This window comes from Phyllostomus discolor, chromosome 10, assembly GCF_004126475.2.
Source record: "Phyllostomus discolor isolate MPI-MPIP mPhyDis1 chromosome 10, mPhyDis1.pri.v3, whole genome shotgun sequence".
In the NCBI taxonomy this organism is placed as follows: domain Eukaryota; kingdom Metazoa; phylum Chordata; class Mammalia; order Chiroptera; family Phyllostomidae; genus Phyllostomus; species Phyllostomus discolor.
The window spans coordinates 77,110,713-77,136,420 of NC_040912.2; the positions used below are offsets into that span (position 1 = coordinate 77,110,713).

General features: G+C 43.9%; 3 long non-coding RNA genes across 3 annotated transcripts in view; 1 reads left to right on the plus strand and 2 right to left on the minus strand.

The window, feature by feature from the left end:
* Window positions 1-730: 730 nt before the first annotated feature.
* LOC118496972 lies at window positions 731-20,835 on the minus strand. The gene is made up of 3 exons (XR_004899510.1): window positions 20,366-20,835; window positions 18,121-18,133; window positions 731-741 (listed from the first exon to the last, which is right to left on the minus strand). It is a non-coding gene; the product is annotated as an uncharacterized LOC118496972 (long non-coding RNA).
* LOC118496974 lies at window positions 14,911-24,272 on the plus strand. Its single transcript, XR_004899512.1, has 3 exons — window positions 14,911-14,923; window positions 16,027-16,034; window positions 22,176-24,272. It is a non-coding gene; the product is annotated as an uncharacterized LOC118496974 (long non-coding RNA).
* LOC118496970 overlaps window positions 21,802-25,708 on the minus strand; it is a 59,120-nt gene continuing 55,213 nt past the window's right edge. The window contains exon 5 of the long non-coding RNA XR_004899508.1: window positions 21,802-21,975. This is a non-coding gene — a long non-coding RNA (uncharacterized LOC118496970). The remainder of the gene's footprint in view (window positions 21,976-25,708) is intronic.

Here is a 25,708-nt window from a genome sequence, read left to right on the forward strand (position 1 = left end):
TCCATCTCCAATATCAGTCTTTAATCAGAAAGTTCTATTGTACCGTAAAATCATTTTTAAAAAGACAAATCTTTAAAAATATTTACCTGCCTCTATAGCCTGCAGCTTCACCCTTCAAGCCCTCCACCCCATCTTCTATTTTCTGCACAACTGCCACCTTTGGCATTAAAACCTCCCATAAACCACACCAATTCTTTCTCTGGGAGAAGAAAGTTCCCAGAAACAGCTCCCATGGCATTCCATCTCTATTGCCCCAACAGTACCATTGTCTTCTTCCTTGTGTGGTTTTATTTCTTCTGTAAGCACCATGAAGCATAGGACCTGTGTGATTTGGTCTTTCTTCTACTGTCTAACATCTTGCACATACTGTGTGTGTGTGTGTGTGTGTGTGTGTGTGTCTGAGGAGGGCATGTGGATACACACCAAGATTTACTGAGCATCTATTATGCCCTAGGCACTGTGCTTTACCTACACTATTGTTTTTCATCTTTACAACATCTCTATCACATATCACCCTCATTTTGCAGGTTAGAAAACTGAAATTTAGAGGGGTTATGGCTTGGCCAGACTCAGAGTTAGTAAATAGCAGAGCTGAATTTCAAAGTCAGGTCTGACTAATTCTAAGAGCCAATGAACTTATAAAGTTAATACCCAATAAGTGTTCAATAAATCAATGAACAGCAATTCTATACAAGTATTGCACTGAGAACACCTGGGAATCAAATGCTTTAAATTCAGCAACTACATGTAACTACACTAGAAAGCAGAAAGTGGCACATCCAAGAAAAGAGTTTGCATAAATGCTAAGAATGTTTAGAGAAGCATAAGACTGACTTTTCTGGAGGCGGCGCGGGTGAATGGAAGGGTGGGTGCAGAATTAAGATAATCATGAGAAAAGACAGCGCTGAACTGCAACTTGGATTTGGACAAGCAGAGATGGGAGATGATAATACATTAAAGATTAAACGAGACTCACCCTAGCATTCTTCCTAAAGCAGAAAGGCAAAGTAACAAATTACATTCAATAAGACTGTGTCGTTGACAGCAAAAACAAATTCATACACTTGTTTTTATGGAATATTAACTCTGGAAGCATTCAGTAAATAGTTACTGATGATGGAAGAATAGGAAAAGGGCTGTGGGGGCTTGCCATCTTCCTTCGAATATTTAACTCAAGCGCACCGTTCCACATGCAGTCTGGGTTTATAATACACGTTAATTAAACATCCTCCTAGTCATTAACAATCTTTCATTAAGTTGTATGTGCTCTCTACCGAATCGTAAGTCTTTACGTGTTCTTCATATTCGCAACAACCAGCCTGAATCACTGTCATGCCAGTTTTCCTCCCAAAACTAAGTACAGATGTATTTTAATCTGCTTATCTGTACATCAAAGGATTTTTCTTTGGAAAACAGCTTTGTGTTAAGGGAAAAAAGTCAAATAACCAAATGTGCTCATCCAACTAAAAAGGAGCCATTTACATGCAAAACGATTTAGAAATATAAAGGCAGGTTTACTGTGACCACAAAATATCTGACCTGCTTCTGCAGGAAAACAAGCGCCCCTCTCATGGCACACAAAGTGAGCAGGTGTGGTGTGCCGTGTGCAGGGGAACCTGTTTCTTCCTTCCCTTCCTGTCCTTTTGGGAAGACACAGCACAGTGAGACTTTCTTTTAAGTAACAGCATCCATTCTTGTGACAAATGTTTGCCACAAGTGGGGGCAGAAGAAAGGACTAAAAAGGCAAGGAAAACAGAAAAGAGAGCCAGTCAGACGCCATCTGCTGACGGAAGGGAGAAAAAAAGAGAAATTTGAGAGCGCCACTTCCAGACTAGCGTTTGAGGCAACACTGTAAATCAGCTTTTCAACCTTCTTCATGAAATAGGAAATTGTACTATGAAAATATGTAGAGTAAGTTTTTTACTTTCGTGTATTTCATGTACTGAAAACTACTATTACTTTCCCCACATGCAGCCATTCCCCACATGCAGACCACGGTGGGCATTAGAGCAGGATCACACTGAATGAAACGAAACGTCCCAGTAATGTACTTCAGCTGACATAGGCAGAGCCGGCTAAGGGATGGTTGCTTTGGCTGGGAGCAGTCATTTAGGTTTTAAACAAACCTGGGACAGGAGAAAACAGTAATAGATACTAAAGCATGATCCTTTACAGTCCAACTTTTGCTTTTTTTTTAATCTTAAAAAAACTGTGTCCACAATTAGTGTGATCTTTTATTATCCAAAATAGGATATTGGACATTACTCACCACTGATTACAAGCTAGCCAAGCAATGTATCCATTACTCATGCTATGCTACAAAAAGGCACGGAATCTTACTATAAGCTTACACTGTTTGTATATGGAGCGCCAGACTGAACTGTCAACCAAGTAATCACGCAGCTATGCCTGCACCAGACACTACCTGGCCCCACCCACCCTCCTGGGCCTTATTTCTGGCCTGTCACAGCATCCTTCTGCTGGAGGGCAATGCCACGTGCAAGCACAGGGGCCACAAGGCAGGCAGAGTTTCAGAAACTACTGCCGGCACTGTCCTTCAGCCTCGACCAGGGACTGACCAGCTCCTACGCCCTCAGGTAGGATACGCTGATGCACTGGCTCCAGAGTCCCCAGCAAAGTTGGGCTCCGAGTGCCTGCAGCGGTGACTTGCTTGCTACACTATGGGTGCTTCCCTGTCTCAAGGTGTTTCTTTCTCCTTCCAAAAGAACTAGGTGCACTGGCCTTCACGCCTCTCTCAGGGGAACTCAATCTAAGAAAGTGCCTCATAGCAGGATGACCTAAAGACGTACTTACAAAGCACAGCAGGTTCTTGTCTCAGTTTCATCTTAAATCTTTCAGCAACAGATAAACTTCAGATTGTCAGTTCTACCACAGAATGAGCACACACAATCTGGACATACTTATACAATAAAATGTAAAGATAAAATATCAGTGGTATTTTTGTGAAGATTAAGAAGCGGCCCTGGCTGGGTGGTTCAGTTGGTTGGACCATCGTCTCGTGCACCAAGAAGGCTGCAAGTTCAATACCTGGTCGGAGCACACACAGGAGGCAACTGATCGATGTTTCTTTCTCTCACATCAATGTCTGTCTTTCTGTCTGTCTCTCTCCCCCTCACTCCCTTTCTCTCCCCAAAATCTATGAACTATCCTCGGGTGAGGATTAAAAAAAAACATTAAGAAGCGGCTAGACTCACATAAGTAATTTAGAATATTATGATTTTTTCAATTCTGATAGTTAATTCTATCTCAAACAGACAAAATGACTGACTTTGGTAAAATGAAAAGAAATTCTAAAGCATGTATCTATCACGTGGAAAGTTTGGTTCCACAAACAACTCCTGAAGACCTACTGTGTTCCAGACAGCGTGCTCGGCCCAACTTGGGACACAAGATGAAGACAACACAGGCCCCACCCCTACGGAAGGCACTGTCTGGAGAGGGAGACAGACCCGTAAGTCAACGCCTACACTGGAGTACAAGAAGTGCGATAAGCTGTGGACACAGACACTAGAGGAAGGTCTGTCTGCACCGAGAAAAATCAAATAAGCTTTTGCCAAGCAGGTACGGTCTGAACTAGGCTTTCAAAGATGCCTGCGGGAGCCAGCTGGCGTGGCAGGACCGGGCAGCGGCAGCAGCCCGTGGAGGGGCAGGGGCGGAAGCAGCTGTGTGTTCGCCTCTCCCCGGCTCCGGTTCCACAGAAGTAAAATTAATAGGTGCATGCAAAAAATTTACTTTTCTCCCAACTGTAATATCCTCACAACAATTACTTACCTTACAACAATTAGAGATGTTTTCGGCCTCAGAAAAAGCCTCTAGAATCAGCATTTTAGGCCCTCATCTATTACCCTTGGGGCGTAAATAAGAGAAAAACTATCTGACTCAAGGTCTAGTTACTAGCTACATACCAGCTATGGACCTTCTGGAAAAGGTAAAACCATGGATGCAGTTAAGTATCAGGGGTTGCCAGGGCTGCGAGGGGATGGGGGGCAGGGGGACGAACAGGTAGAGAGAGCCCAGAGGATTTGATGCTTACACGTCACTACACATTTGTTGAAACCCACAGGAAGTACACCACCAAGACCTGGGGTGCAAATGATGTGTCCAGGTAGGTTCGTCTCGGCTAACAAATGTACTGCTCTGGTGGGGGATGTTAAAAATGGGGGAGGCTATACCTGAGTGTGGGGGGCACGGTTCAGGGGCGGGGTATGTAAGACATCTCTACCTTCCTCTCAATTTTGCTGTGAACCCACATCTGCTCTAAAGGTATATTCATATATATATATATATATATATATATAAAATCACAAATGTTCATTATCACTTATTAAAAGAAGCGGAAAACACTCCCTTTTTAAGAAATAAAACTTATTTTGTCATTTTCTGCATTTTTGGTTTAATTTAAACTTATTCTTAGACTTTCAATAGACATTGATTGCTACTGTCCATTAACCAAGGGAAAAAATTTTTTTAAATCTTTACATAAGAGATGAGAGGCTGCAACAGAGACTAGAGACTCTGGAAACTGTGCTGCAGTTTGGCGTTCTAGGAGTCTTCCTGGTGTAATTAACAGAAATATGGCGATGCTACAATCTTACGATATTTTTCCTCCTTTCTGGCTGTCAGGAAAAAAAGTTAATACCCTTACATTTTTGAGGTCAAATTACAGCTTTTATCCAGAATGCACCACCACCAAAAGAGGGCATAAGCAAAAGCTCTGGTTATAACACATAAACAGTATTGTTTCATTGTAAGACTAGAGAGAGTATTTTTATAAAAGCATAAGAAAAATACTCAGATTAACTTCACAAACAGTTATGACAGGTGCTATTCTGACACTTAATACAACAGAAAAAAGAACCTCTCACAACAAAAGGATCCAATTTCACACAGTAATCAATGAGCAAGGGTCTTCTACTGTCTTCACCATGAAAGAAAGATAAAATTAAAATAATTCGGGCCTTACCGGCATCAATACCCTGGGCCTTGTAAAAAATTCCCCAAATCACTCTTTCTGAACGCTTAACTCCATAAAAAACAGACAAAAGTCGCCTCTGACGGCTGACGAGCCCTTCCGGACGGGCTGAGGCAGGCACTGACCTATACACTACGGCAAGAGCTCCAGTCCTGTCTGTTGACTGTGCGTTTGTTCATCGCTTAGGGGCCGCCTGGAAGTAATTCACGCTCTGCATTCTCTTGCAATGACAGCTTATTTTAAGTCACTGGTACACACACAAATACAATGACTTTCCAGAACACTCTTTACTGGGCACCATCTATGCCCCCACGGGCGCTCCCTCTTCTTGCTCATCCCGCCTATCCCAGACCTTGGCGGAAAATCAGTCGTCGACTCTCTTGTTCCTGTCCCTTCCCAGTCTGGAGATGCCACAAAAAACCTTGAAAGTAAGAAACAAACTCAAGTAATTTCTACTAAGAAGTGACAAAAGGCACATCAAGAGACCTCGGCCCTGGCATCCTCACTTATTAAGCTGTTGGGCTGTGGCAAGCGACTTCGCCTTTCTAAACCTTAGTTTCTTCAGCCAGCAGACGAGAAGGCAGCATGAGATGGCCTCAGAGGACAGGCCCGGCACTGCAGTTTGGCTTCTGTGAAATACACACAAGCAGAAAGGCCCTGACCGTTAGAGAATGTGGCCTGGCACGTGAGAGCAAACAGGACAGCAAGAAAGTCCCTTGTCGGCAACAAGATTCAAAGCTTGCATCTTCTGGGGAACTCAGCCTAGTGAGACAGTAATTTCCAAGACCATTATTAACTGCCTGTACAAAGAATCATGAAGTAGTTCCACAGGAGGTTACATTTAAAAAGGTATAATTTCCATTTTCAAGTTAAGTTTCACAAACTGTGCTCAATAGTTAAGATTTCTTAACACCCGAGACTTTAGAAAATGCTAAGTGTGCACTGTAAATTTCCAGAAGGAGGATTAGAACTCAGCACTTTCCCGAAGTTATTTGCCACAGAATCCTTTTTAATAGAGCAAATCCTATAGACACAGCGTTCCCAGGGATACGCTCAGTTCAGAGTCCACTGTAGAATGACAGCAATGAGTGAACCTGAAGCACCACCCAGGGCACCCACAGCAGCACTGGCCATAGGTCAGGACCTTTGTCTCTACCGAAGGCCCTGCTGCCACCTAGTTCTCTGCGCTGGACCCAGCTGACCAGCCACCCCAGCGCTGCTGGGCCCCACGTGCCCTGTAGGTGTCAGCTGCCAGCCTGCCCAGCCCAGAGCAGCAGGGCAAGCAGCCACCTGAGGTTCCATGTCTACATTTTGCAGAAGCGCCAGCTGCCGATGCTGTCCCCAAGTGACAATCCAAAAAAAACATGACCCTCTTTCCACTGTCATCCTGATCTCTACATTATCACATAATGAATATGGGGAATGTTCTGAAGTTATTATTGCATAGTAAGGAGAATCCTAAAACATCCCAAATTTTGTTCAATGTTGCTATAACTGGAGAAAATAAATGACAAAACCTCTCCTTGCACTACTCTTTATTTTCCTAGAAATGTCCCGATTAGCAAATGACAAGCAAATACTGGAAATTAGTGGAAAAGACAGGTTTCTTTGAAATTTAAAAAAAAGGGCTTTCTGATAAGTATTATTGACTGAAAGGCAGTTAACATGTTTGTCACTTTCAAAAAGCCACAAATGAATTTCTCTGAAAAACCCAACGTCTTTAAAAAATCCACAACATTGGGACTCTGCCAAAGCATGAATGTTACAAAACCCTGTGGCACATGCCCTTCTTTATGTTTCATGTCACCGAGTGCAGCAAGGGCCGAGCTCCTGGCGGTGTGTCGGAGAGCTGAGAGCTCGGACGTGGATTTGCACGCTGGCTCTATCCGGGGGTCTCTGGGCTAAGTTACCCTTAGTCTCCCAGTCCATCAAACTAGAACAAGAACACCTCGGTCCCAGGATGGTTCGAGTTTTGAGTAAGATAGAACTGAATTTGCCTCGCAGGTCAGGAACTGCATTAGTCAGACTTAGGTCTAGCTGAGAGTGACAGGAAGCCCAAAGTCCCAGTGGCTTAACCAAGAGGAGTTTCTTTCTTTATCAGGGAAAAGTCCAGCAAGGCAAGTGTCATCTCCATCTACACTGTTGCTCCACCACGTGTGACCTCAACTTCACGGGCCAAGAGGGTGACACCCACATTCCAGAAAGACATAAAAGGCAAAGGGGGACACATGTCGTCCCTTAAGGAAGGTTCTGGAGAGGCCACATAATATCACTTATCTCCCATTAACCAGAATTTCATCACAAGGCTCGAAAGTTGCCACGTGCCCCAGATATGGCGTAGGGGCCCAGTGACTCAGGGAAGAAGTGGTTATGGATACTGGGGAACAACCAGCAGGCTGGCTGCACCTCGATACCCCCAAATGGCTCCCACCTCACATGGCTTTACCTTTGGGCAGGAGTCACCTTCGGTCTGGGCATGCAGGTAACAGTCACACCAGTTACTTGAGGCTGGCATCCATTCTGGAAGTCCGGGTTCCTATGCTGTGCTGGTTGTTACACGTTCTGAAAACTGCCCTTGCCTTTGGGGAACACTGCTTTAAACCTCCACAACAAACAAGATTTCCTTTGTAACATATGCAGTTTAGGACACAATTTCCCCCTAACTGGTTTTAACACAGTTTCTCCCCTTAATTTTCCTTCCTGAAAAAAAGTACAGATACTAGCAACTTACTTTAAGTAAAAAAAAAAAAAAAAGAATTTTGCGGGATTACAGGTTTCTGTTTTCAAAAACTAGTAAGACCTCCGTTCACTATACAACCACTCCATTTCTGATGTCCTGGTCCCCTGGAAGCTGGAGGACAGAGACTTGATGGTGGAAGAAGGCAGCTCTGTGCCCAGAGCCCAGGGCCCGACGCTGCTGGACCTTCCTGTCCCTTGGTCACTGATACAGTTGCAAGCAAAGGATGGGGTAGGGGGACCATGTAAACTATGCACTCCATCCTCAGTGCCCATGTGACTCACATGGGGGCAGTATGTGCTGAATAAGCAGTGGTGCATCACTATTCAAATTAAGCGAAATTAACACCGGCATTCATCTTCTTGAAAGGCTGGAAATGGAGCAGGGTGCCCCAGATCTAGAACAATTTCTTTTCAACCTCATCTTTCTGGGCTAATTATCTCCTAGAGTTTAAATCAGCATTTCCTGAGCTCTGGTAAGAAAGATTGCATGAAAAAAATAATTCGGTACTAGGAATATTTTTTCTTCTAAAATGTATTACATTATACGTGGTAGAACAGTTTTAAATAGCTTTAACTGCCACAAAATAACCAACCCATAAAGAAACGGCATGCTGACCTTGGTCCTGGTGTGCCCAGGGGCTGCTGAGCGGTCACCTGACGGTCACACGAAACCCCTGCCCAGCCCTGGCTCTCAGTCAGCTGTCTAACTAATTCTTTCTGTCCTAAGTGCCCTTTTCCTCCTAAACAGTCTACTCTGCATCCTGCACATTTTAAGGATGTGTTTTAGTTTTTCCTTCCTTATTTTATTGACTGATTTTTTTTCTAGGTGATGCAAGCACACAGTTACAAGGCACATGAAGAGAAGGCTGTACGGTGACGAAGTCCTTCTCTGTTCCACCCGTCTCCCTCTTGTACCGATTCTCTTCCAGACGGAACTACTCCTGTTTCTTACAAACTAGTCCTGGTGGTAAATGGCAACACAAATACATCCTGTTTTGCACAAAAGGACAAATTTCAAACATTCAATTATTTTGTCATTTTCATTTTTGTCAGCACTTATTGTAACTAACATTACTACTTTCTGTTCTAAACTGAATGGTAACACTTATAGGCAGATGCTGTTTAACAGTATGTATGTTAAACAGTCACCAATTCTAACCATGAGAAGCTATCTGAACCAATTTTCTTTTCCATAATTAACTTACTATAGCACACTAGTTCTCAAAAGATAAACGTGCATCTTCTGAGAGAAGAATCGGAACCTTGAGTGGGGCAGGCACAAAAGAGCAAGCTCTCCACCCACGCCCAGAAATTCTGGCATGTCCTCCTGGGCAGGGTCCCCAGCCCTCACCTGTGGACGAGTCACTGCATCTAATGAGAACCTGAAGAAAGCTTTAGTGCAACGCTGTCCAAGAGAACCCTCTATAAACTGGCATGTTCCACGTCCACACTGTCCAATACCCAGCACGTGTGGCTAATGAGCACTTGAAATTGGCCAGTACAACTTAGTCCCTCAAGTTTAATTTAAATAACTACATGTGCCTAGTGGCTGCTAGTGCTGGTCTACTGAATAATGGGAAGATAGAAAAAGATGAAAACCCCAGTTATAAAATAGAAAAACAATAAAAAAGTGTGTGTATGAATATGTGTGGTAAGCATACCAAATTAAGCTCAAGACATCCTGAATCATCTTTCTTAACATACACAAGGCCAAATGGACTAGTTCAAAAGATATTTTGCTTAAATTTGGAACAAGCATTAAAGATATGTTGCAATTACCTCTAAAATCTAAAAATAGTTTTATTACTAGAACTCTGTTTAATTATGCACTGTTTAAAATTTTTCCTGGCATGATGTTTCCTGTGCGTCACACTAAAGTAACAGTTAACTCTGTTAGGTGAAAAAAACAAATTGCAGAAGAGTGTACATAATACAATTATTATGTCAACTATACATCTACACACACACACGAGGTCTGTCTAAAACAAGCCCAGCTACTGCTAATATAACCAGAACGATTTGCACAGCACTCACGTAACCTGGCAGCCAACGACAGTGTACTGGAAGGCACATGCATGAACAATGGCAACTTCACTGTATTAGTTAGTGGGGGTGGTGGTAGATGCCATTGAGTGAGCATGTGTACCATGTGGCCGTCACACTCAAAATGACTTGAGCAAGAACAGAAAGGAATCTGCATCAAATTTCTCATGAACCTTGAACATCCCTCCATGGAAAATATTCAGATGATTCAGAAAGCTGCAGTTACGGACAACTGGTGATTGGCAGCTTCATCACGACAATGTACCTGTTCATGCATCACATCTCATGCAGAATTCTTTGGCGAAACATCAAATCACCCAGGTGACTCAGCCACTCTACAGCCCAGATTTGGTGCCCTGTAACTGGCTTTTCCCAAAACTAAAATCACCTTCAAAAGGGAAGAGATTTCAGACTCTTGATGAGATTCAGGAAAATATGATGGGGCAGCTGATGACATCTGGGAGAACTGTGTGAGGTCCCAAGGTGCCTGCTCTGAAGGGGGCTGAGGTGTCACTGTCCTATATACAATGTGTCTTGTATCTTCCTCAATAAACATTTCTAGTTTTCATAGTACATGGCTGGACACTTTCTGGACAGACCGTGTATGCATATGCACATACATGTTTGTATATGAACAGAATTCACCCAAAACAGTGCGGTTCAACAGCACATTCTGCAATGATGGAAATGTTCTGAACCTATACTGTCCAACATGACAGCAACTAGTCACATATGGCTACCGAGCACTGGAAATACAGCTCATATGACTGCAGAACTATTTATTCATATTTAATTTTAATTAATTTAAATGTAAATAACACAAGTGGCAAAAGGCTACCTTACTAGATGGCACAAGTCTAAGAGAATAAACCTCAAATTATTAAAATAGCTACCTCGGAGGGGTCACAATTAGAAGGAAAAAAGACAACTTTTTACTTAAACTGGATATACTACTATATTATTTGAATTTAATTATTTCATTTTGTATAGCAGGCATGGGTAACCCATGAAACAAGTAAATAAAAAGGCAAGTTGTCATAGTCAAGCAAGCTGTTATAGCAGGCTGTTTTAGAACAAATAAGCATGGATTGGGTGCCCTGAAAAACAGAAACGTATTTCCTACAGTTCTGGAGACTGTAAATCCAAGATCAAGGTGCCAGCATGGTCAAATTCTGGTGAGGGCTCTCCTCCTGGCTTGCAGACAGCCACCTTCTGGCTGTGTCTTCACAAGGCAGAGGGGGTCAAGCTCCACCCATCCCTCTTTCTCATCTAACAAGGAGCTAATCCCATCATCAGGGCCCCACCCTCAAGTCCTTCTCTAGCCCTCATTATCTCCCAAAGGCTGCATCTCCTAATACCAGTAAGACTGGGGGTTAGGGCTACCACATATGAGTATCGGGGGTGGGGACACAAACATACAGCTCATAACAGGAAAAGAAAGGGAGATTCCTTTACTTCCTGTATTTTTCTCCATTCTCTTAGCTCACCAGGAACTCTAGAAATGTGTACTATTAGGTTTCTAAAAGCTGGTTCTTGAAGGGCTGGGACACAGTGGCGTTTCTAAGAATGGCCATGGTCTCAAGACGTTGGGATATTTCAAATTCCAGTTTGAAAAGAACATAATAATGATCCAATGTTCTCATCACTTTACATAATTTCTCGATGCCCTCAACAACTGAATGGTGTTTCAAATAATGCCTGTAAGCTGGCATCCCCAACGCAGGCTTCCAGGTCCTAGGCAGCCTGCATGTTCACCCACGCTCAAAGCTGCTTCCCCGTGCCCCACGAAGAGGTTAAGGTGCTTGGCAGGGTTAGGAGGAGGCGGGGTCTGGGGGTGGCTGCTTAATGGATGCAGAGTTTTCTGTTCGGGTGATGAAAATATTCTGGAACTCGACAGAGGTGTAGCTGCACAACATTAATGCATTAAATGCCAACCAACCGTTCACTTGAAAATGGCTAAATTTATGTTGTGTACATCCTCAAAAAAGTGAAAAATCTATTTTTAAAAAAGGGGGGGGGCAACATTTTATCATCAAACAGACCTACACAGAGGGCCTCAGGGTATGCTGGCCCAGCACACCCCTCTGCGAGTCCCTACCAATCGACCTGTGAGTGTTCCCGTTTCCCAACAAAATCTTGTCTTTTGCCCATGCGGAGGGACACTGTAAAACCCACTGCTCTCCAGTTACTCTGTGTCAATATTTTGTCATGCTGCTCTGTTTCCTACCCACAGTCCCCAAGGAACTCTCACTAGGCATTCTCCTGGAATCTAGCACTGTGGGAAAATGCCCCGTTCCCTTCCCACAGTGGTGAGAAAATCCCTCAGGAAACTTGAGTGCATCCTTCACTGCTCTGGCTTCACCCGACCACTGTGGTTGACTCTGTGTGAATAATCAGTGCCATCATTATGACTGTGGTCAAGAAAACGATAAACCAATTGCTGGTGGGCTAAATTAATTAGCTGACTGTTCTGATGTATTATACCATCAGGCAGTAACCCTTGATGGGAATGCTGATAGTATTTTTTTACATTCAGCCACAATCCAAGCTGCTTTCTTGTGCTCTACAGAAAAGGTTAATGCACTTGCCAGGGCCAGGAGGGGGAGAACTAGAAAGTGACTGCTTAGTAGGTGCAGTGTTTTCTCTTCAGGTGATCGAAGCAGGGGATGAAGAAAACTGCTTTTCCTCGGCTCTCCCTCACATTCTGTCACGTCCAATCCAGCTGCCCTGGTCACGCTCTAGAATACATTTCTGAAACGTATTTGACTATAAAACCCTTTTCACACAGCACCCACCAACACCCTCCCTGTAGCGTTACCCCTTCTTTCCCCGTCTCTGTAACTGGCACCTTCCTTCACCTAGCTGTTCTGTCTAGAAATCTCGGCATTGTCTTTGGCTCTTCTTTCTTTCATGTCCCACAGCTGATCTATTAGCAAATTGTACCAGATAGACCTCCCAAGTCCCCCCCACCCAACCACCACTCCCGACCCCCACTGCTACCCACCCAGCCTCAGCCCCCACCTCCTCTCACCTACACCTCACCGCTTCCACGCTGGGCCCCCACCCCACCCCAGCATCCAAAGGGACTTTTTAGAATTAAAACTCCTAACATGTCTTTCCCTCTTTTCAGAAAAGGTCCCCATGCCCTGGGAATCAAAGCTAAACTGGCCCCCAGTTTAGGGCCCTAAAGAAACTGGACCCAGAGCACCTCCAACTTCATTTCCAAATGCTTTTCCCTTTGCTGCCCATCGGCTCCAGCAACAACGCTGGGGCCGCCGACTGCTGCTCTGACATGCCGAGCGCAGTCTCATCTCAGGACCCCTGGACTTGGCAGTCCCTGGTGCCGGGAATGCTCTCTTCACCCCACTCAGTGCGGGTGACTGAATGTTGTGTTCCCCCAGAATTTAAATGTTAAAGCCCTAACCCCCAAGGTGTCATATCTGGAGGTGGGCCCTTTGGGAGGGGGATGATTAGGCCGTGAGAGTGAAGCCCTCATCCTTGGGATCAGTGCCCTTCTGAAGAGACAGGAGGCAGATGATCTCTCCCTCCTCCACATGAGAACCACAAAGGGGCCTCCTGCCAAGGCCCCACCCATGCTGGCACCCTGATCTCAAACTCCTGACTCTGAACTATGGGACACAAATGTCTGTTGTTCTTAAACCTCCCAGGCTATGCTCTTTTAGTTACAGCAGCCCAACCAGATTAAGACACTCAAGTCTTTGGTTAAATGTCACCTCCTCAGAAAGACCTGATGACTTAGCTGAAACAGCAGCATGCCCTTCCACTCCCTCTCCCCTCTCCCCCCTTCCTCAGCTCTACTTCTCTTCACAGCACTCACCACCATCTGACACAGTTATCACATGTTTACTGGTGCCCCGCGTGGGTCCCACACCAGAACAAAAGCTCAGAATGGGCAGAGATGCTCTTTGGAGCCTTGCCACATCCCCAACACTCAGAATGGTACCTGGCTGGGAGTAATGCTTAATAAATATTTATGGAATAAATAGTTCTCAAAATAGGCTGTCAAAATAATCTGTAAATTGTTTGTCTAGAATAAAACAATAGGAGTTCTGGCCAAGATGGAGGCATAAGCAGAAATGCTTCTCCTCCTTGCACAATCAAAAGAAGGATAACCAGTTTAAAAACAATAAACCACCAGAAGTGCCAAAATATCAAACTGCATGGAACTCCAACAACTAAGGAGTTAAAGAAATGTTCATCCAGACCGGTAGAAGAGGTGGAGATGGACGGCGGGGGTGGAGAGGAGGTGTGGGGTGGAGCTCACTGGCAGGGGCGGGGCTGGCTGAATGGGAAACTAAAGACTCAAAACCTCTAGCTGTAAAATACTGTGGGGGTTGTAAGGTGGGAGAAACTCCTAGTCTCACAGGAGAGTTTGTTGGAAAGTGGGGCTAAAGCAGAGTGAGCAAATGGCATTGTTCCCTCTCTGATTCCTCCCCCACAAACACTACTACAATGCAGCGAAGAGGGTTGCCCCACCCTGGTGAATACCTAAGGCTCCACCCCCTTACAAGGTAATGGGCCAGGCACCCTGAGACAAAGAAATATGGCCCAAATAAAAGAACAGATCAAAACTCCAGAAAACAATCTAAGTGACAAGGAGATAGCTAACCTAGCTGATGCAGAGTTCAAAACACTGGTAATCAGGATGCTCACAGAACTGATTGAGCTTAGTTGCAAAATGAAGGAAAAAATGAGGGCTACCCAAGTGAAATACAGCAAAATATACAGGGAAGCAACGGTGAAGAGAAGGAAACCAATCCAAATCAATGATTTGCAACAAAAGGAAGAAATAAACATCCAACCGGAAAAGAATGAAGAAACAAGAATTCAAAAAAAATGAGGAGAGGCTTAGGAACCTATGGGAAAACTTTAAGCACTTCAACATCTAAATCATAGGGACATCAGAAGGGGAAAAGGAAGAACAAGAAATTAAAAACTTATTTGAAAAAATAATGAAGGGATACTTTTCCAATCTGGCTAAGGAACTAGACTTCCAGGAAGTCCAGAAAGCTCAGAGAATCCCAAAGAAATTGGACCCAAGAAAGAACACACCAAGGCACATTATAATTAAATTACCCAAGATTAAAGACAAAGAGAGAATCTTAAAAGCAGCAAGAAGAAAAGAGAGTTACCTACAAAGGAATTCCCATAAGGCTATCAGCTGATTTCTCAAAGAAACCTTGCAGGCAAGAAAGGACTGGAAAGAAGTATTTGAAGTCATGAAAGGCAAGGACCTACATCCAAGATTACTCTATCCAGCAAAGCTTTCATTTAGAATGGAAGGGCAGATAAAGAGCTTCCCAGATAAGGTCAAGTTCAAGGAGTTCATCATTACCAAGCCCTTATTATATGAAATGTTAAAGGGACTTACCTAAGAAATATAAGATCAAAAACTATGAACAGTAAAATGACAACAAACTCATAACTATCAACAACTGAATCTAAAAACCAAAAACTAAGCAAACAACTAGAACAGGAACAGAACCAGAGAAATGGAGATCACATGGAGGGTTATCAGTGGGGAGGGGAAGAGTAAGAATGGGGGGGGAGGTACAGGGAATAAGAAGCATAATTGGTAGGCATAAATTAGGTGAGGGGAGGGTTAAGAATAGCATAGGAAACAGAGAAGCCAAGGAACTTGTACGTACAACCCATGAACTAAGGGGGGGGGCAACGCTGGAGGGCTGGGTGGGGCAGGGTGGAGATGGGGCAAAGAGGAGAAAAAAACTGGGAAAACTGTAATAGCATAATCAATAAAATATACTTAAAAATGAAAAATAAAATAAAACAATAAAAACAAAAGGAGTTGAAGTGGGAGAGAGGGTAGGAACTACTGGGTTGGCCAAAAAGTTAGTTTTTTTCCTGTAAGATGGTGTTAGTAGCGCTTAGTTGTCTTTAACTTCATTCACAAAAATTTTGTTAGATTGTATTATGACAGCTATCGTATCAGCGTGCATTTAAAAAAAACATCAAAATTGGTGAATTTTTGAGAAGCCATTTTAAAATTGAAGATGGAAGAAAATAAGTGACATTTTTGGCATATTATCCTTTATTTCATGAAAGGTAAAAACGCAACTGAAACACAAGAAAAGATTTGTGCGGTGTATGGAGAAGGTGCTGTGACTGGTCAAATGTGTCAAAAGTGGTCTGCGAAGCTTCGTGCTGAAGACTTCTTCCCACTGGGCGATGCTCCACAGCCAGGCAGACCAGGTGACATGGACAGTGATCAGACTGAGACGTTCACTGAGAACAATCAACATTATACCACGTGAGAGACAGCCAACACACTCAAAATATCCAAACCAATAAAGTTATTGGTAAAATGAAAAATACGTCTTTTATTCTACAGAAAAAAACTAAATGGACTTTGTGGCCAACCCAACATTATGATCGGAAAACAGGAAACACACTCCAGAAACAGCGGAAGCCTACTTCCCATCAGTAGGGCCAGGCCAGCCCCGGTACAAGCAGCTTAAGTTCCCCAGAAAAGTGTGTAGGTGCTGGTCTCCCGCTAACTGAAATAGACACATTTGGATTATTAAAGTGAAACTACTGCTGCCAGTGATTTAGAAAGTAGTTCCTATACATCGTCAGTAACAGATAAGCCTGCCTTTTTACCTCTTTCAGATGTAAGGCACTTAAAATTTCAAACCCATGGTGAGGTATTTTAAACCAGGGGTATCACACTCATTTTCACTGGGGGCCACATCAGCCTTGTGGTTGCCTTCAAAGGGCCGGATGTAATTTTAGGACTCTGTAAATGTAAATACTCCTTAACAGTTAAGTGAGAGGTCGGTGCTGCCACCGGGTAGAAACAAGGTGCTGGACCGGATAAAACAAAGGGGAGGGCCGGATTCAGTCCGCAGGCCTTGCGTTTGCCACGTGTCTTAAAGCGTAAGTTTGAAGCTGGCTCTTTAAGAGGGTAACAAAGGGGCAAATAAAACAATTCGGTGAGAACATGTTCCACATGAGTATCACAGCGCTAACAATTGCACTATAAACTGAATAAAGGCAGTATAATTTTCAGGCAGAATAAAGATGCTGCCCTTCGGCAATTATGTGGAAACCAAATGGAGGAATAAAAATAGCACAATGCATGACTCTCCGCTAGCTAGTTCTCCAGCTCCTCGCTAAAGCTAATGTTCAATGTTACGCAGTCAGTCAGAGACCATGAACTCTTCTGTTTGTGGCCCACCTTCTAAAAAAGGCGATGTGGGGAGCAGAGCAACCGTGCTCAAGGTACCTGAGAACACGAGCTTTGCAGCCCGACCTGGACGGTGTCCCACTGTGCGGCTGCTGCGTGAGAGACTGATCAAGTGACTGCAAATGCCTCAGAGCCGCAGTGCACTCCCTGGAAGCACAGGATGGAATTGGCGACACGACAGGATTTTTTAAAGATCACATAAAATGATGTGTAAGAAATGCTCAGCACCGACTTTCATGATCAAGTGCTGGAATTACTACAATGGCCAGATGTTTCTCCCTTATAATCACCAGAAGGTGTGTCATTCTCACAATCTGCACTTGCAAGTGTCCAGTTCTGGAATGGAAGAGTTGATAAATCAATGAATAATGTCTCCTGAATGTTCATACTTTTACGTGAAAGCCAGACAAAGAGCTGCAATTTAAAAAGAGTTAAAAAAAAAAAGAAAGGAACATCGCGCCTCACAGAGGTGGCAGGTGGGAGTGGCAGCATTTACGAGGAGCACCAGCAAAGTGGGCAGCAAGCCTCCAACAGCGGACCAAGGGGTCAGCACGCCAGGGGCTAAAACAGAACAGATCTCAGGTTTCCTTGGCAGGAGGGGGCCATGATCCGCAGAGCACTGGTGAGCCACACCGAAGGCAACGCTTTAGAGCACTAATAATAAAACAGATCTATCTGGGGAATTCCTGCCCACTTCTCATCTGAAAGATGCCAATCAAACCTTCCCCTCTAGGGACTACTTCTGCAGAGTATGAAACGATTCAGCAGCCATGGGAGACAGTTACTGTCTACGGCTTGGCGTAGCATCTAGCTAAGATCACAGAGTGAGTCCCACGCACACTCATACACACAGCACGAGAGCAGCTGGGTCCTGCCACTCTACAATAAATTCCAGTTTTCCTCCAGCAGAAGGCAAAGGAGAGAAGCATAAGAACGTTTCACTGCAGTTAGAAAACAGACATTGGTACTTGCCTTTTGAGAGAAGTCAGTTTGACAGAGATGAAACCAGCCAAGATGACAAAGGCAGTGCGACAGGAAGAAGAAAAGCCTGGAGGTCATCAGGTGGTGGATCCCAAGGGACAGAGGCAGCTCAGTGGCAGGTGGGATGGAGCCGTGCTACACGAGTGCATCACCTGACCAGAGTAAGGGGGAGGAGAAGCATCATACATTTGAAGAGTGAGTTGGCTTAGTAACGGTCACTATGCACGATCGGAATGACAGCAACCTGAATAACATGGTGCAACCACCGCCCAGTGCTGGGCAATCCCTGAATTCACACGAACAGGCACCAATCTGCCCTGTTGTATGATTTTCTCCAACACTGCTCAGCAGCCCGGGTGCAAGCAAAAGGACAAGACCATCAGGAAGTATACGGCTTTGGCAAGACAGAGATTTAAAACCCGGTCCATGGATGCTCACCTGGACGGAAAGGAAGATAGGAGGGAACAGACAGGTACAGAGCAATGGAGCCAGCAGACTAGGGAGCTCAGAGAGATCAAAGGAGAAATGGGTTGTAACTCTGGGACCAGGTGGATGGACAGGTGGGTGTGGTCAAACAGGGACTCCCTGGCTTACTGACCTGAGCCGTGGGTAGACAAGGTCTAGGGAGTGGGGAGCTGGAAGGTTGTGAGATCACAGACGATGAGAAGCCCCAAAACTCATGCAGTTAGGGACAGAGGTGGGTCATCCAATGAGGCTGGGTCAGGGTGGAGCACAGGTATCAGTGGAGAGTGGGGGTAATGAGAAAGTCAGCAGGTTATGATTGCAGGGGGTGCAAAGGCATGGTCAGACACATGGCTGATGCTCCAAAGGGCACCTTCTTCATTACAGGAAGGTGAAGCAGCCAAGACCTAGTGCGGCAGGGCCATGGATGGGCACCAGCAATTCCATCTTCTGAATAATTTCGTATCTCTGTAATAATAAAATTAATCTACCTAATTGGTAATTGCTGCCAATTTTTTAATCTAAAAGATATGAATCAGTGTTTCCCCTGAATTTATACAAAATAAATACTAGTAGACTATTTCTATAGATTGTTACCTAAGATAAAGCCTTTGGCAATTGTGAAATTCACCTCAGTACCTTTAAAAGGGGTCACACAATTACCCACATACTTACAGAGTTAAGTAAGTAAATCAGTTATTTCTATTAGAATTTTTAAGGGCCAAGTTTTTATCACATCTCACACCAGTTGGAAACAAAGATTTGCCTTTAAATTGGAACTCTTTTTTCCTTGTCTTTTATACTGAGGATGCAGGAATCTGGTACATTTTTACTATCTCACCATCTTCTATTATCTTGTCACCGATTCAACCTAGGAACCCATTTATGATGCAGCATTTTGTGTTACTAAGCAAGTATTGGGTTGGCCAAAGAGTTCCCCTGGTTTTTTCTGTAAGATAGTGACAGTAGCACTTTGTTGTCTTTAACTTCATTCTCAGCAATTTTGTTCGACTGTACTGTGGCAGCTGTCATATCAGCATGCATTTTTTAAAAACATCCAAATTGGTGAATTTTTGTGTAGCCATTTTAATATTGAAGATAGAAAAAAATAAGCAACACTTTTGGCATATTATGCTTTATTATTTCAAGAAAGGTAAAAACGCAACTGAAATGCACACGGAAGGTTTGTGCCATGTGTGGAGAAGGTGCCATGACTGACGGAACGTGTCACAGTGGTCTGCGGGGTTTCACGCTGGAGACTGCTCACCGGACAACGCTCCGCAACTGAGCAGACCTGCTGATGTCGACAGCGGTCAGATTCAGACATTAACAGAGAACAATAACCATTACACCATGAGGAAGATAAGCCAACATACTCAAAATATTCAAATCAGTCAAGTTATTGGTGAAAATGAAAAGTGTGTCTTTTATTTCATGGAGAAAACTTAATAGATTTTTTGGCCACCCCAGTATTTCATGGCTGTTCTTTTCCTCTGAATAGAGGAACAGACCTGCTCAGGGATGGCCTCCTTTGGGGAAATTTCACTGGTACCCGCACCTCTCCTCCCCATTTCCCCTGCAAGAACAGCTCTGTTGATGGCACTCAGTACATTTTGGTGTCAACCAGAACAAGCTTTATGACCTCAGACAAGTACTTAACCTCCCTGGGCCCTAATTTATTCATGTGGAAAATAGAGAAAATAACAATAACAAGTAACAGGGTTTTTGTATCCATTCACAAGTTAAAATCAATGCCTACAAGGCACTCAGAACAGGGCCTGGCACATGCAGTGAGTGCTGCACAAGGTCTTCCCATCAGTAGTTATTTAAATGTCTCTCCATTTGGACTTGTCAGCACCTCTAAACTAAAGACAAGGTCTTCATCTCTGTTTCCCCTATGCCCAGTACAGTAACTGGCAAACAAATCTAATAAACTGATGTTTATCTTACAAAAATGTGAAAATGTGTATATTAAAAATCATAAGCCAAAGCATTACCTTCTTTATAACCCACCTGGTTTAAAAATAATGTAAGGCCGTTCACAAACTACAGCCTGGCATTTCAAGTGTGTAATTAAATGGAACAAGTTAAAATTAAGGGCAGAACTGCATCATTGATGCCACTAAAATGTCAGCGTCAAAGCGGTTTTCTTTAGGATTAAGTACGTACATTCACACACACTGTTTGTCTAAGAATTAAACCTTTTTCCCTTTCACTGTAGAAAGAACAGTGTCCAGAGCCTCCGCTCCAGAATAGGACCTGCTATTGTGATTTCTTCCCCAGATCCAGGGAGGAGGAGAAGAGGGTAACGATGAAGTTCACCCACTTAATCTGCCCCATTTCTGCCGGAGAGTCTCAAAGTCATTGGTGATAGAAGGGAAGCAGCAGCGACATTCAAAAGAAAATTCAAATTCTCGTGGCCACCAGCTCCAGACGCTCCTGAGACCCACGGGTGCTCTGAGCGGGGAGCCAGCTCCTCCAGGCTCCAGGAGAAAGCAGCCCTTTGCTGCTGTATTTTAGCTGGAGTTCCACATTTCCTCACAACAGCTGGTCTAGGGTCATAATACAACCCTATTTAAAACTGGCACTGTTAGCGTTTTAATATTCTGGTTCTTTTCAGATTTCCAGCTCTACTGAAAATGAGTCTGTCACATAACTAGTAGGTGTTTCCTCTTTCCTAATGCCCCTTACTTATTAAAAGGGAATTTCGGGAAAGTCCATGTGAAATCAAGTCTGAGAGCGTTAGTGTTTCAGAGAGGAATAGAAACAATCGCCACACCCAAGCAGAAACCTATATAAAAAGGATGAGAGTGAAGAGACAAAGGAAAACCTTCAGCAAATGCAGGCTGTTGGTGCGTACTTGGCCGAGAGTCCTCACTCCTGCTCGCGGATGGACGAGCCTGCTCCTTTCTCCCAAGCCATGGAGCGGTATGTTTCCATTGTCTACGATAGACTCAAATAACTAAACCCTTGGAATAAATGAGTATCAACTCAAGCACTGAAAGAACAAACAAATGATGAATAAACTTCTCTTCTCCACACCCTAGAATTTCTACTGATGACAACAAAAACTCGAACAAGCACAAGAAAAGATGATGTGCTTTTCCAAATAACTTCACAGCTGAGTGAAATCACTTTCAGCAGTAACTTCTCTTCTGCTTCCCCAAATGAGCCAGCATTAATAAACATTTCCATTAGAGGAAAAAGTAGTAAAAAGAGAAGGACAAAGCACAACACACAAGTCTTCGTAGTGTGTTTTTCTACAATTAAGTGTTAAGCTTTTAAATGAAAAAAAATTAATACTGATGTCTCAATCTGACAGGGATTGCATCCGAGGATTAAAATTTCCAAGTACATACCTCTTAGTTCCTCATCTTTTAATTACTGCATAAATGGTTGCCTAGGAAACCTCCTGACTGGATGAAGGGCTCAAGTGAACTCTCATTTCCCAGCTTGCAGGTATGACTCACTCACTACCTTTGCTCCCATAAGTAAGTCCTCCTGAGTCCTTAGAGGCAGATATTTTTGCAACCTTCATGACATTAGAAAAGCAAAATGAGAATAATTATTCATTTTGAATGTAGGTTTCTAACAGGAATAAAAGTTAAGGACAATGCGCTCTCCACATGAAGTGTAGGAGAGAAAGGCATGTTCTCAAATGTGCCCACACAACCTATATGCAGTGTTACTTTTACAGCAACCTGTTAACATGACAGTGATACAATGAAAGAGAATATCGAACAGTAAGGCCATCGAGAAACCAAAGGTGAGTTGAGGGGTCTGACCCCCCAAACCACTGCAAACGCACGGCACCCTGAGGTCAGCTTCCCTCACGTTTCTCGAAACCTGGCTACACCTCTGCCCCAAATCCTTTAACAGTGACAAAAAAAACACAGCAAAGATCACCATGCGCCAACAGGTATGTCACCTGGGACAAGGGCACATGTGACGGTTCTATCTTAACCCTGGCAGATGCCCCGCAGAGGGCTAAAGTAGATTCAGCCTGCAGATTTCTGAGGAAGGGTAGAATCTTACGTAATTATAGCAAATTATAGCAGCAATAACTGAGAACAGCCTCAAGGCCAAGGCCAAGGCCAAGGCCAGATGATACCATGGTTCTAGAACTGCTTTGTTTAATGCCTCCCTGTGTCCACACTCTTTTGTAGTGTGACACGGGGCAGTCCTCCCATCAGAAGGTGAAATGTATTTCTCCACCCCTTAGCATCTGGGCTGGCCCTGGGCCTGCTTAGACAAATCAAACAGGGAGAAAGTGGCTTTGGACAGGTCCTGAGCCAGGCCAAAAGGGGCCTGCCTTGCAGCCTCTGCTCTTGAAACTGCTCCTGGGACCTCAGGACACAGATGGGATCAGCTGGGAAGGAGGGGGCAGGGCAGCTGGGCCCAGGGCTGGAGGCAGAGTCTGCCTGCCCCTACCCCCCACCGAGGGCCTTGACTCCTCTCTCTGAGCTCTTATCTCAGTCTGGCTGCTTCCGCTAACATCTTTTCATCCTCATCTTAACATCATCATCTCTCTTTTATTGTGGTAAGAACAATCACCATCTCAATTTTAAAAGTTACAACCTACTCCTCTGGAGAAAAAGCAACTACTACTTCTACTACTTCCCACCTCCACTCCCCAGCTATGCTCCTGTCTCAGAGCTATTCCAGGTGGAGGGGCTGGGGAAGGAAGAGGGCAAAGGGACAGACAGGCTGCACTCAAAGCCCTCATCATTTTTCCCTGGAAAATTAACGGATTCTGCTAACACCTACCCCTGCCGCTCCAGCCTCACACTGCAGCTAGTGCACTCCCCATGCTAATGACTGGGCTTCCAAATTCCCTCAGCAGCTACCTGACGCTCTCAGAGTGAAATATCTACACTCTCCTCCGCTTAGTTTACACAGCTCTTCACCACAGACTGCTGAAAACTTGACTGCACTCCATGACGACCTTGAACCTATAAAAGAAAAACTTCCCCAAACCTGGTCTGGAACAGAACCAAGTTGCCTACCACAAAATTCGTAGCATTCTAGTGGGGAGAAATCAACAGCATTCCAGATAAAATTGCTTTTTTCTACAGCAATTTTCTAATGAAGTTCAAGAAGACTGAGGCTTGTTCTGGACAACCCATTCCCATTCTCCAGTTCAACTCTCAATTGTCAGTTAGAGTCTAAAGCTTTTTGGGGTCCACGATGGCAGCAAATGAGGTAGAAGCTACACTAACCCCCGCCCAGGACCAAACTGGAATAACATCTAAATTATAGGGAAGGCAGCCCGAATCACCAGCTGAAGACTAGCTGGAGAGATGCCTTATAAAGAAAGGACTTACAGAAGACACACTGAGACTGGTAGGAGATGCAGAGGCGCGAGAGGGCTGGCAGGGCTTCCACAAGCAGCAGCTGAAGTTCTGAAGGCATATCCCAGCAGAGGGGGGATCCCCCTGCGAAGTGTGGGGCCTAAACTCCAAGCTGGGCTCTGCAGTCTAGGTCACCAGAACGGGGAAAGGCGCCAACATAACATCTGGCTGTGAAAAGCCGCGGGGCTCCTGTCCACCAGGGCAAGATGGCTCAAGATGCAGCCACCCACTTAAAGAGCCAATGCACACAATTTTGTTTGCAGCTACTTACCCTGGGCTCCAGCAGAGGAAGAGCAAAGTGGACTAGAGCTGCATGAGGACAGTCTGGGGTTGACAGCTCTTGGGAGAAAACTGAAAGGACAGCTACCAGGATACCTGTGTGGAGTGACTTTCCCACATGGCAGATACCACCTTTCTTGGGTGGAATACTACCCTCCAAACCACATCAGCCTGGGGCGGGGGGGGGGGAGCAATAGCCCCACCCAATGTAAGAGCACTTACATATGGGAAGCAAATCTTGAGAGGCACAAAGGGAGAGACTGACAGTAATACGGTCATAGCAGGTGACTTTAACACCCATTGACATCAATGGATAAATCTCCCAGAAAGAAAATCAAGATGGAAACAATGGCCTCAGATGACTCACTAGATCAAATGGATTTAATTGGTATCTTCAGAGCATTTCACCCCAAAGCAGCAGAATGTACATTCTTTTCAAGTGTGCATGGGACATTTTCTAAGATAGCCTACATATTAGGACACAAAACAGTATCAGTAAGTTTAAGAAAACTGCAATAATATCAAGTACCTTCTCTGACCATAATGCTATGAAATAGAAACCAACCACTTAAGAAAACTGAAAAACACACAGAGACATGGAAGCTAAATAACATGTTACTGAACAATGACTAGGTTAACAGTGAGACCAAGGAAGAAATCAAAAGATACCTTGAAACAAGCAAAAATGAGAACACAACCGCCCCAATCTGTGAGACACAGGGATGCAGTCTTAAGAGGACAATTCATAGCACCACAGGCCCACCTCAAGAAACAGAAAAGCTCACAATCTAACCTGACACTTAAAGGAACTTGGAAAAGAACCACAAACACGGCTCAAAGTGAATAGTGAGAAAAGAAATAATAAAGATCAGAACAGAAATAAATGAAATAGTCTAAAAAACAACAAAAGATCAATGAATCCAAGAGCTGGTTCTTTGAAAAAATAAACAAGACTGACAAACTTTTAACCAGGCTCCTCAAGAAAAAAAAGAGAGAAGACCCAAATAAATGAGAAATGAAAAAGGAGAAGTAACAACTTTTACACCAAAGAAATACAAAATACTGTATGAAAATATTATGAACAACTACATGACAACAAACTGAACAATCTGGATAAATTTCTAAAGATGTACAGATTCCAAGGCTAAATCAGGAAGAATCAGAGAATCTGGAGTCCAGCTTCCAACTAGTGAAATGGAAGCAGTAATCAAAAAACTCCCAACAAATGAAGGCCCTGGACTAGTGGTTCACGGAACTAGAACGAATATTCCAAAGTTTTATATGGAAACACAAAAGACCCGGAACAGCAACAGAAACCCTGAGAAAGAAGAACAAAGTTGGAAGAATCATGCTACCTAGTATCAAACTATAATACAAGGCCATGGTAATCAAAATAGCATGGTACTGGCACAAAAACAAACATATAGATAAATGTAATAGAACAGAGAACCCAGGAATAAACCCATGCTTCATAAGCCTGGGTTTATCAGGCTTGTGGTTAATTAATATTCAATTGATATTCAATTGATATTCAATTAATATTTAACAAAGGATGCAAAAATATACAATATGCTAAAGACAGTCTATTCAATAAATGGTGTTGGCAAAACTGAATACATGCAAAAAAAATGAAAC